Source organism: Canis lupus, chromosome X (assembly GCF_003254725.2).
Source record: "Canis lupus dingo isolate Sandy chromosome X, ASM325472v2, whole genome shotgun sequence".
NCBI lineage: Eukaryota > Metazoa > Chordata > Mammalia > Carnivora > Canidae > Canis > Canis lupus.
The window spans coordinates 37332966-37345181 of NC_064281.1; the positions used below are offsets into that span (position 1 = coordinate 37332966).

The following is a 12216-nucleotide window of genomic DNA, read 5'->3' on the forward strand; positions in this document are numbered from 1 at the left end:
CCTTTAGAAAGTCAATGTGTAATAATAATGATAAACTATAAACAATGGTTCAAGTCATATTATATGTTATGTACATGAACTCTGTTAATGTTTAAGAGATTCTGGCAAAGAGTCTGTTCTTGACCAAACTCTAATAGAGCTCCTCTAAATTGTCTTTTCAACTAGGGCTTGACTTTTGGGCTTCTTAGCAAGAATCCCGCTAAGCCAGTTTAGCCAGAATCACCAGTCCTTGATATCTAATCAGTTTCAAGCTTTAATTGCATTCTTTGTCCTCCACCATCCCCTCAGTGATGTCCAATCGACCTCGCCTGTCTTCAGGAAGAATTCTGTTAGGTCACTGTAGCCAAAATCCCTCATACCTCTGATGTTTCCTTTCACTAATTTTTCCATCAACTGACTCCCACTCTGCTCCTTGGCTAAAAATTCCCATTTTTCATTTATGTATTTGGAGTTGAGTCCTCTGTCCCTCACTGCAAAACCCTATCATGGTGGTTCTGAATAAAGTCTACCTTCCTTTTCTTTCACAAGTGTTGTGAATAACTTTTTCTTTAACAAATCCTAGGTTGAGGTAAACCTCTCTTTACAATTCTAGGCATAAATCCATGTTTTAAGCCAGTGGCTGCCATTGATGATAGACACCTGCCATTATGGTCTCAGTAATGGAGAGGATACCCTAACTTTCTCTGTGTTGCTGAGTTACTTTCTCTGGTCTTAAAGTCTTGAGTGTGGGTGCACAACCTCATGATGGAATCTGGTTATGGTTCTCTGCCTGGCTCCCCTGGGGCAGAGACAAAAAGAATAATTTCATGTTCCCGGATGGAAGGCAGGGCTCTGTGTGAAATGTGGGATTCCCAACGTTCTCTGCTTTCACAAGGAGAAGCAGAATATAACATCCCCAAATACGCCTCTTTGGCATTAGGATTATCTTGAACTGGTTATTTTTTTTTAAGAAACAACAAATACAAGAGAGGCTCTAAAAACTGGCTAGAAGGTACCCTTTTGTAAAAGGAACTCCCTTTGTGAGGGTGTCTTCTTCTCGTAGTCTAAATCCCTAAAACTCGAATCAATGGAAAAGGCAATAATTTAAATCTGCATAACTATCTTACCCTTGTTTAGGGTGCCTTGCTTTATAACCTTTCATAACTGACTCCCAACACACACACACACACACACACACACACACACACACACATCCTCTTTCTCTTTAGCTGGAGATAGTATAGAAGGTGGTGGTTTGAGCCATTTTAGAGAGCTAAGCAGCTCCTGGGTGTCTCCCATGTATACAGGAGGCATACATATTAGTAAATTTTTGTTTTTCTCCTTTTAATCTTTTATTATTGGGGGGGTCTCAGCCAAGAACTCAGAAGGACAGAAGAAAAATTAGTTCTCTTCTTATACCAGCAATAGGAAGAGGCTTAATACTTGACAGCTGTGACAAGGAAAATTGTCCATGAGAGGGTAACTTAGCAATCCATAGTGGCTGAAAATATGGGCACTACAGTCATCAGACTGGGATCCAATACTGGATCCAACATTTGCCAACCCTGTGACCTGACTTCTCTCTCATTTTCTTTTTGGTTGAGGTATAATTGATTTACAACATTATATTAGTTCCAGGTGTGCAACATAATGATGGATATTCGTGTATATTGCAACATGATTATCACAATAGGACTTCTCTTTTTAATGGTTTCCTACCAGAGAATTAAGCTCTAATGCCCCAAAGCAATCACCGGATGCAACACACAAATTTCTCTCCTATGGACCTAGAATGGTGCTAGCTATTTGCTCTCTTCATAAGAAACGAGAAAACACTCACTCAAATCTTTTTTTCTAGGGCTTAATTCTCACACTGAACCCCTAATGAGAGTAGTTGCAGGCTAAATAAATCACTTCTCTTTTCCATGCCTATTTTTTTCATTCTAACTTCTAAAGTGTGGGTACAAATTGTACCTTGTTCATATTTTTTAATGAGAATTTAATGAGCTAAGACATGTAAAGCACTTAAAACAGTGCCAAGAACAAAAATATATGTCACTGTTATCAATATCACATTCATATTTGTATTTTCCGCTTCTTCTTGAAATATGGGTGCTCAGTAAATAGTTGAGAAATGAACAGGTGTGTGCGTGCATAAAGATAAACAGTAGTACTGTGCAGAATAAATTAGGACAGATGGGAGGCAGAAAGACTCCTTGAAACCCGCTGGAATAATAACAACTATATATATATATATATATATATATATATATATATATATATATATATTTGAAGAGGTTTTGAAACAGGGGAACAGTAGTGAAAATGGTGAGGATGCAGGTTTCTGAAATGTTGCAGAGATGACTCCACAGAACTTAGGATCTGACAGGATATGGGCAGTGGAGATAACTCATAGCTGTTAGCTTGGGTAACTGAATGAATGAATGTCATCCAGAGAAAGGAAAAAAAATTCCAAGGAGGAATTGATGAGCTGAGTTTGAGACATTTGGGTAATTAATCTTATAAGAAATCTTTTTCAAAGATTTAATTATTTATGAGAGAGAGAGAGAGAGATTGAGAGAGAGAGAGAGAGAGAGAGAGAGAAAGCATGAGCGGGAAGGGCAGAGACAGAGAGAGAATCCCAAGCAGACTCCATGCTGAGTGGGAGTCCGACATGGGACTGGATCCCAGGACGCTGAGATCATGACCTGAGTCCAAACCAAGAGTCAGAAGCTCAACCGACTGCACTACCCACATACCCCTAATCTTACATCTTTTTTTTCTGTAAAGATTTATTTATTTATTTATTTATTTATTTATTTATTTATTTATTTATGAGAGACAGAGAGAGAGAGAGAGAGAGTGAGGCAGAGACACAGGCAGAGGGAGAAGCAGGCTCCATGTGGGGAGCCCGACGTGGGACTTGATCCTGGGTCTCCAGGATCACACCCGGGGCTGAAGACCACGCTAAACCGCTGAGCCACCCGGGCTGCCCTGATCAATCTTATAAGACTGGGTATATATTCCAAAAGTTCTCCTGTTAAACCCAAAGAATCCTCCAATCATGATTGCATTCAAAACATTTCTAGAAGAGAACCATATTTGGTGGCTTGGTTGTATGCTTACAAGTCACAAAAACAACTATAACGATCTTAGGAAGAAGCAGCAGAAGGGTGCAGGAATTTATTGCTGTAATACAGGAGAATATGGTGGAATTAATTGGGAAGAATATAGCAAAGCCTCAGAAAGAGTTATAGTTGGGAAGGAGAGCCAGCACGTATCAGGAAGGGCTCTGTCTCAGAGTCTTCTTTCTTGGGTTGGCTTCCTTATTCTCTCCCTGAAGACCAGCCTTTTACTCAGGTCATCTGCTTGGAAGTGGCCATGCCACCTGTAGCCAATGTCAGTATTCCCCCCAGACCTCCACCAATCCTTTTTTGTGGATCCCTTAGCTTTGGTATACTTTCCCTTCTGACGGTTAGCATCTGCGACCTGTTTAGAGGAGAGAACTGAGGGGGATCCTGGAGTCATTTGCTGGATGTGGCAGAAATGGAAGTACCTGAGAATTTACATTCCTCTACCTCTAGGGTAGGCCCTAGACAATGATAATGTCTGAAGGCTTCTGAATGCCTGTTTCCTTGCCTCTTGGGGAAAACCTATATTCACAGGTTTTACCATGGAATAAGACTGAGTTGGGGATCCCTGGGTGGCTCAGCGGTTCAGCACCTGCCTTTGGCCCAGGGCGTGATCCTAGAATCCCCGGATCGAGTCCCGTGTCAGGCTCCCAGCATTGAGCCTGCTTCTCCCTCTGCCTGTGTCTCTGACTCTCTTTCTCTCTCTCTCTCTCTCTCTCTATCATGAATAAATAAAATCTTAAAAAAAAAGGACTGAGTTCCCCCACCCTCTGTGGGACTTTTGCTTTTCCCTTTTCCTACCCTGTTTCCATCAGTCCCTGACTGATTTTTCCTGTGAACATTTACTTAATGATTTATTTGCAGATATATCGTCATCTCAGGGTCTGCTTTGGGGGAACCCAACTAGATGCATTAAAAGGTGTCTCCCCACAAAGATATTGGACATAAGATCACTATAGATGTAATTAGTTAAGATGAGGTCATTAGAGTGATCAGTATCCACAGAAAAGGGGGACATGTGGACACAGATGGACATGCATAGAGGGAAGACCCAGGGAGAAGATGGCCACATGGCTTGATTGAGGTAGCTACCAGCCAAAAAACGCTAAAAGTTTCATCGAACGCAAGAAACTAGAAGAGGCAAAGAAGAATTGTTCCCTAGAGCTGCCAAGGAGAACATGATTTCAGACTTCTGGCTCCAGAATATGAAAGACTACATTTATGTTGTTTAAACTACTCAATTTGGGATATTTTATGATGGCAGCCCTAGGAAACCAATACACTCATCAAGAGTAAATCTGCTCCCAAGTTTTACATCTCTTCTGGCTAAGAGATCATCAGAGATGGACACCAGATTGTCTACGCTCCTATTCTAAGCACAGATCTTGATTGGAGAACACAGGTCCTTCAGTGCTATGTAGGGGGTAGACTAACAGAGTATAAACATCAATATTGTGATTAAGAGGAAACAGTTCCCATAGCAAAGGGGAGCGCTCTTGAGCCCATGGATGGAGAAACACTCCCAAAATAGCCACTGGCAAGAGATTTTCTCAGGATGGAACTTCCCTGTCCTTTGTACAGTCCTAAGTATCCAACAAAAACTGATGGAGGAGTTTGGTTACTTTTTCAAATTCAGAAGATGTTCCAAATTTATAGGGATCCCAAAACATGAGATTTGAAAAATCCTCCAAGTTGATTAGTGTTGCCATTTTGATTCCTTGATTTGGCTTCTCAATGGCAACAATGCACGCTCCAGAATAACATTAATTCGGAATGAACAACAAATCCTGCTGTGCATTGAAACATGAAGTCAATTTATGTCAAATGTTGTTTCACAGAGCTTGAAACATAATAAACAGAAATGATACCAGTAAAATCTACGAATTTATTTAGCAGCAGCATAGTACTTTGGATTTTAAGCCAACTCTAAAAGAGAGGAGAAAAGAAATAAAGTTAAGAAAAGGGTTTTTGTTTTTGTTTTTTTCCTTATGAATCAAACTAGAAGCAGAACATTTTGCACACTGGCTCAGACATTGAATCTCATTCCCACCATTTCAGCAGTAGCCAATTCGAATCTGATTCAAAGCTGATGGTTTTCAAGCAGTTACTAGTATACATGTGTCTATTAATGGACAGGCACTGAGTCCCATTTCTCTTCTACTTCCTCTACTAATCAAGTTATGAAATGTGATTTTCAGTAACTCTGAACATATGTGCGATGAAATGAAATATAATTTGTTTATTTCAACATCCATCCAACTTTTCTTTTTGAATAACATTTATTTTCTCTTTTAGAGCAGAGGAATTTCAAAAAAAGGAACCTGGCTCCTTGAAGTTTCTTCTTGAGTGGAAGTAGTAGCTTTCTAATAAACTGGCTATTTTTTAATAAATTTATTTTTTATTGGTGTTCAATTTACGAACATACAGAATAACACCCAGTGCTCATCCCGTCAAGTGCCCCCCTCAGTGCCTGACACCCATTCACCCCCTCCCTCCTCCCCTTCCACCACCCCTAGTTCGTTTCCCAGAGTTAGGAGTCTTTATGTTCTGTCTCCCTTTCTGATATTTCCCACACATTTCTTCTCCCTTCCCTTACATTCCCTTTCACTATTATTTATATTCCCCAAATGAATGAGAACATACAATGTTTGTCCTTCTCTGATTGACTTACTTCACTCAGCATAATACCCTCCATCCACGTTGAAGCAAATGGTGGGTATTTGTTTTTTCTAATGGCTGAGGAATATTCCATTAAATACATAAACCACATCTTCTTTATCCATTCATCTTTCGATGGACACCGAGGCTCCTTCCACAGGTTGGCTATTGTGGACATTGCTGCTATAAACATCGGGGTGCAGGTGTCCCAGCGTTTCATTGCATCCGTATCTTTGGGGTAAATCCCCAGCAGTGCAATTGCTGGGTCATAGGGCAGGTCTACATTTAACTCTGAGGAACTCCACACAGTTTTCCAGAGTGGCTGTACCAGTTCACATTCCCACCAACAGTGCAAGAGGGTTCCCCTTTCTCCGCATCCTCTCCAACACTTGTGGTTTCCTGACTTGTTAATGTTCCCCATTCTCACTGGTGTGAGGTGGTATCTCATTGTGGTTTTGATTTGTATTTCCCTGAAGGCAAGTGATGCAGAGCATTTTCTAATAAACTGGCTAACTGTTGGCTATCACCATGGATTACCCAAAACCACACCCTGCAGTAAAGATTCTGATACAAGTGTTTTAATGATGGATGGGTTTCTAGGGAAGCCTGGCCAAAGGGGAGGAAAAAGAAAGCAAGCAAACATGTCTTAGGCCAGATCTTCACCTCTACGCGATCCTGAGGAAGTTACACCTCAGATGTTGTGCTGTTTCTAGTGTAATAGCTGGGAGTTCTTACTTCTGCACCCATCGGTCATTGGATAATGGTCACCCAGTGCTCTGGTCTCAATGTTTGTGTCCCTCAGACTTTTACATGTCGAAAACCTAATCTCCAAGGTGGTGGTTTCAGGACGTTGTGTGTGTGTGTAGGGGGGAGTCTTTGAATGGTGACTAGATTATAAAGGTAGAGCCCTCATGAATGGGATTAGTGCCCCAACAAAAGCGACCCCACAGAGCTCCTTCGCCCCTTCTACCGTGTAAAAACACAAGAAGTCTACAAGGCCATCATTTGATCATGCTGGTCTCAGACTTCCAGCCTCCAGAACTGTGATAAATAAATTCCTGTTGTTTATTAGCCACCCAGTCTGTGGTGTTTTGGTATTTTGTTACAGCAGTCCAAACAGACAAAAATGGGTTGTGGGCTAGGAGAAGGCATGTGAACTCCCTGGCAATTCCAACTTTATGATGTTGTGACAGAGCAGACCCAGTAGCCCCAAAGGCAAGCCTCCAAAGACAGCACCAGGTGTGCGCTGCTGAAAGTAAAACACACAGGACTTGAAGAATAGTGCTTAGAAATTGCAAAAGGAAAACACATATAAAAAAAAGGAAAACACACACATACACACACGACAACAAAAAAAAAATTGAAGGTGATGGGTATGTTTAGAATCTTGATTGTGGTGATGGTCTCACAGGTGTATGCTTATATCCAAACTCACCAAAATGTATACATTAAATATATGTGCATGTATTATATATCAGTTATGCCTCAATAAAGCTAAAAAAGCAAAAGTTAAAAGAAAGAGATCATTAGTATACTTGATAATCTCATTTATAATGATCTCATTAGGATAGAAAGTACAATTTTTGGTTCAGCTTCTCCCCAAAATTAGAAGGCCCACTTTGGCCTTCTGTATTATAACCTCCATGCTAAACCTAGATTCCAGGGTCACAGTATGTCAGCTTGGATGTCAATGTCTTCAGTCCCCACTAATGTCACAATATCGATCTAACATAGACTCATACTTTTGCCTTCTCTTTTTTTTCCTTTCTCCAAATTTTTATTTAAATTCCAGTTGGGTCCATTCATGGACTAGCCTGACTTGTTTGAGTAATGCCACTGTCTTTCAATGACTATATGACATTAATGAATTTAGAATAAGATGGGGACACCTAGGTGGCTCAGTGGTTGAGCATCTGCCTTTGGTGCTCCATGAGTCCCCCATTGGGCTCCTGGCAGGGAGCCTGCTTCTCCCTCTGCCTATGTCTCTGTGTCTCTCATGAATAAATAAATAAAATCTTTAAAAAATAAAAATAAAAAGTAAAAAAAAAAATAAATTCCAGTTGGTTGGGACGCCTGAGTGGCTCAGTGGTTGAGCATCTGCCTTCGGCCCAAGGCGTGATCCCGGGGTCCAGGGATCGAGTCCTACATCGGACTCCCTGCATTGAGCCTGCTTCTCCCTCTGCCTGTGTCTTTGCCTCTCTCTCTGTGTCTCTTGTGAATAAATAAAAAAACCTTTAAAAAATAAAAATAAATTCCAGTTGGTTAACATACAGAGTAATATTAGTTTCAAGTGTAGAATTTAGTGGCTTGTCAATTACAAACAACAGCCAGTGCTCATCTCAAGTGCTCTCCTTGATCTCCATCACTTATCTAACTGAACCCCACTTCCTACTCATCTCCTGTCCAGTTTGTTCACCCTCAGTTTGTTCTCTATAGTTAAGAGCCTCTTTCCTCATTTGCCTCTCTTTTTTCCTCCATGTTCATCTGTTTTGTTTCTTAAGTTCACATATGACTGAAATCATATGGTATTTATCTTTCTCTGACTGACTTATTTTACTTAGCATAATATTCTCTGGGTCCATTTATGTTGCTGCAAATGGGAAGATTTCATTCTTTTTGATGGGGACCCATTGGGACATCTGGGTTCTTTCCATATTTTGGCTATTGTTAATAATGCTGCTATAAACATCAGGGTACATATATCCCTTCAGATCAGTATTTTTTTATCCTTTGGTTAAATATCTAAATAGTGTGATTCCTGGATCATAGGGCAGTCCTATTTTTAACTTTTGGGGGAACCTCCATACTGTTTTCCTAGAGTGATTGCACCAGTTTACATTCCCACCAACAGTATAAGAGAGTTCCCCTTTCTCTGCTCCTTGCCAACACTTCTTGTTGCCTTCTTCAATTTGAAATCTGATTGGCTTGTGACATAGGCTTCATTGAAGGCAAAACCATATCTTTCACAAGACTATAAAACTGCAGTTGCTGAAATCATTATTTTAGACAATATAATATTTTAAACATCAGGAGAAATTTTAAGTCTATTTATTAAGCTTTCACTATGTATTCAGGAAAGCCAATTAAAAATACCATAATTATACATGTCTTCCTGCCATGATCACTATATATTGACTCATTCCTGACAAAATCTGAAGAAGAAATAAGATTCCTTTTCCACAGCAATCTTCCCATGGCCTGCTATATTGGGAAGAATAAGCCAGAAGGGCTACAAATACTGTAACTAATCATTGCAGTGTCCAGGTAAAACTGCTATAACTTGGCAACGTGAGCCCAGACTTTGTCCTCAACTTCTTTCTTTGGAGAATTTCTACATGTTTGGGTCTCTCTGAAATCCTGAGGAGGCAGTTAGAGATATCTACTTATGTGAGAGGTTGATTTGCCTTTGGGAAGGACATTCCATACGCAAGAAGAATCATAAGGGCAGTTTGGTCAAAGACAGTAGCCAGTATCTGAGGGAGAAGAGAAATTTTGGAAAACAAAACAAAAAAAGAATGAGTCCCTTTAGTTGTCACTCATTTCTCCAGTCCATATCCAACAACTTCATGCCTAAGCCCCAACAGGAGGAGGCTCTAATAAATGAATGAATGAAAAGTTAATGTCTAAGGCCATTTGTATGATAAGACATCAGCCATGTCAGTTTCGGTACCTTTGCTGGTAATGGCAAATGGCATGGCATTACTGGCTCATTTCTTCCATGTATCCTAGATGCTCTTTTCTTCTGTTTTAATGTAGAATCTGATTATCTAAAGCTATCTCATTCATCTTGGGAGGTCAAATACATCATGTTCAGAAAATTTTCTCCAAATCTCAATCCAAGGCAGTGTGACCTCAGAAGGCACCATTAGAGCAGGGCTCAGTGATACTGGAAATGAGGGCTGGACATGGCCACCTCTGCACAAACTCTGTGGGCACAGCAGTAGCAGGAGAAACAGCAGGCCCATTGGTAGGCATTACCCCAAGATACCACCTTGGGAATAAGCAGTAAAGGAAGAAGTGATCACTTAATTTAACTCTTTGGAAGAAAAGTGATGGGAGATGGAATTAAGGGTATATAAAAGCCATGCACAGAGACTAGCCTTTCACTATGCGAGGATGCAAAATGAAAACAGTGAACCAGGAAGATGACCTCACTGGACACTGAATCAGCTGGTGCCTTGATCTTGGAATCGCTAACCTCTAGAATTGGAGGAAAATGAAAAGAAAAAGGAACAGATAAAATCTCTTCAAAAACAGCTACTCAATGTCAAAAAGGGGTGGGGGAGGGCAGGCACCTGGGTGGCTCAGTGGTTGAACATCTGTCTTTAGCTCAAGTCATGGTTCTGGGATCTTGGGATCAAGTCCCGCATCAGGTACCCAACAGGGAGCCTGCTTCTCCCTCTGCCTATGTCTCTGCCTCTTTCTGGGACTCTCATGATTAAATAAATAAGATCTTTAAAAAAAAAAGAGGCAAGTTGAAGTACAGAGTCAGAATGAATGTATTGCTCACCTGAAGGACCAGGTGCAAGAGATAAAGGCCAAAACCAGCACGGAAAAGTGCTACATGAAAAGAAATACTGAGTTGTAAATTTCCCAGACCCAGAAAAAAGGTAAGAACACAGAGGAACTCTTGCAGGAATGAGACTGAGAAAGTAAGGTTGAAAACCATGACAAGGGATGCCTGGGTGGCTCAGTCGGTTAAGCCATCTGCCTTCAGCTCAGGTCATGATCTCAGGGTCCTGGGATCAAGCCCCACATCAGGCTCCCTGCTCAGTGGGACGCCTGCTTCCTCCTCTTCCTCTGCCTGCCCTTCCCCCTCGCTTGTGCTGTCAAATAAATAAATAAAACCTAAAAAAAAGAGAAAAGAAAACCAGAGACGAGAACCGGATTCATATGGAGACCGAAATGTTCCTTAGACAGGAGCTGCAGAAACTGGCAGAGAAGCGAGGGTTTTGGAAGGAGAAATTCGATCCGGACACAGATATGAAACAGAATGAACCAGATGCTCTCAAAGCTGCAAAGGCCTTTGACTTAACATACCTTCAAGAGCTTGCAATGATGCTAGGAGAATATGAGTAGACCACGATTAAAGATCATATAGAATATGAGAAGACCAGAAAGAAGTCAAACGGGATAACTTGGAGTTACACAGCATTATAAAGTTCCAGGCCTGGCAGCGAAGTGCTGTGGTATGGGATGAAATTGATGGTTTCAAAATGCCTGAAAGGGGGGCACCTGGCTCAGGGATTGAGCATCTGCTTTTAGCTCAGGTCATGATCCTGGGATCCTGGGATCCTGGGATCAAGTCCCACATCAGGCTCCCTGCAGGGAGCCAGCTTCTCCCTCTGCCCATGTCTCTGCCTCTCTCTCTGTGTGTTTCTCATGAATAAATAAATAAAATCTAGAAAAAAAAAACCCCAAAACCAAAAAGCCTAAGAAGGATAAAGATGATATCAAGGATTCAAAAGGAAAAGGCAAAGACAAGTGGCAAGGCAAGAAAAAGTAATGGAGTCATCTGTGTTTTCCTCTGGTATTCTGGAGAGGAAAAGGAAAACTTGAAAGCATAAGAAATATCTTTTGCCATCACAGATAACTCATCTATGGTTGATTCTTATTTGGACATTCTCCCCCTCTTTTCAAATATTTATTTATTTATTTATTTATTTATTTATTTATTTATTTGAGAGAGAGAGAGTATGTGTGGTGGGGAGGGGCAGAAGGAGAGGAAAAATCTTAAGCAAACTCCGCACTGAGTGCAGAGCCCCATTTAGGGCTCAATCTCACAACCTGAGCCAAAATCGAGAATGGGACATTTAACTGACTGCACCACCCAGGCATCCCCTACTTCTTTTCAAGTAAGCTCTACACCCAGAGTGAGGCTTGAACTCACGACTCCAAGATCAAGAGTCACATGCTCTCCCAGGCGGAGCTTGGTTATTTCACTTTGCCCATTATAGTAGTTTACAAAACCTGAATCAGGATTATATCATTGATAGGGCTTCTCGATATTTTGAAACAATTTGGCTGAGTAGAAATATTTCTAGGAACCTTGTGAAGATCCTTCTTTGCTCTTTATCACATGAAAACAAAACACAGTTCATGGGTTTAGTTACAGTATTGCATTAAAGCTTTAAGGATTCCTATAATGTCTCTGATTCTGATTTCATTCAACTCATTTACAGTGAAAAAACTCTTAGGAGCAAAATGAAGTATTCAGAAGAATTATAAGATGATGTTTATAAAATATCTAGCATAATTTATACACAGTAAAATTTAAGTAAAGGATGATTCCTAAAAAACAAATCCAGAGATTAAAAAATTATTTATTAAGCACCTGTGTATAAATAACAGGACCCCTGAGATCTATCATTTTACCACTCTATCATTTTTTTAAAGATTTTATTTATTTATTCATAACACAGAGAGAGGCAGAGACACAGGCAGAGGA

The 12216-nt window shown here is 40.6% G+C and overlaps 1 pseudogene; it reads left to right on the top strand.

The window, feature by feature from the left end:
- The window catches only part of LOC112673222 (dynein regulatory complex protein 9-like), a 62337-nt pseudogene extending 51063 nt beyond the window's left edge, over positions 1-11274 (top strand).
- Positions 11275-12216: the final 942 nt, after the last annotated feature.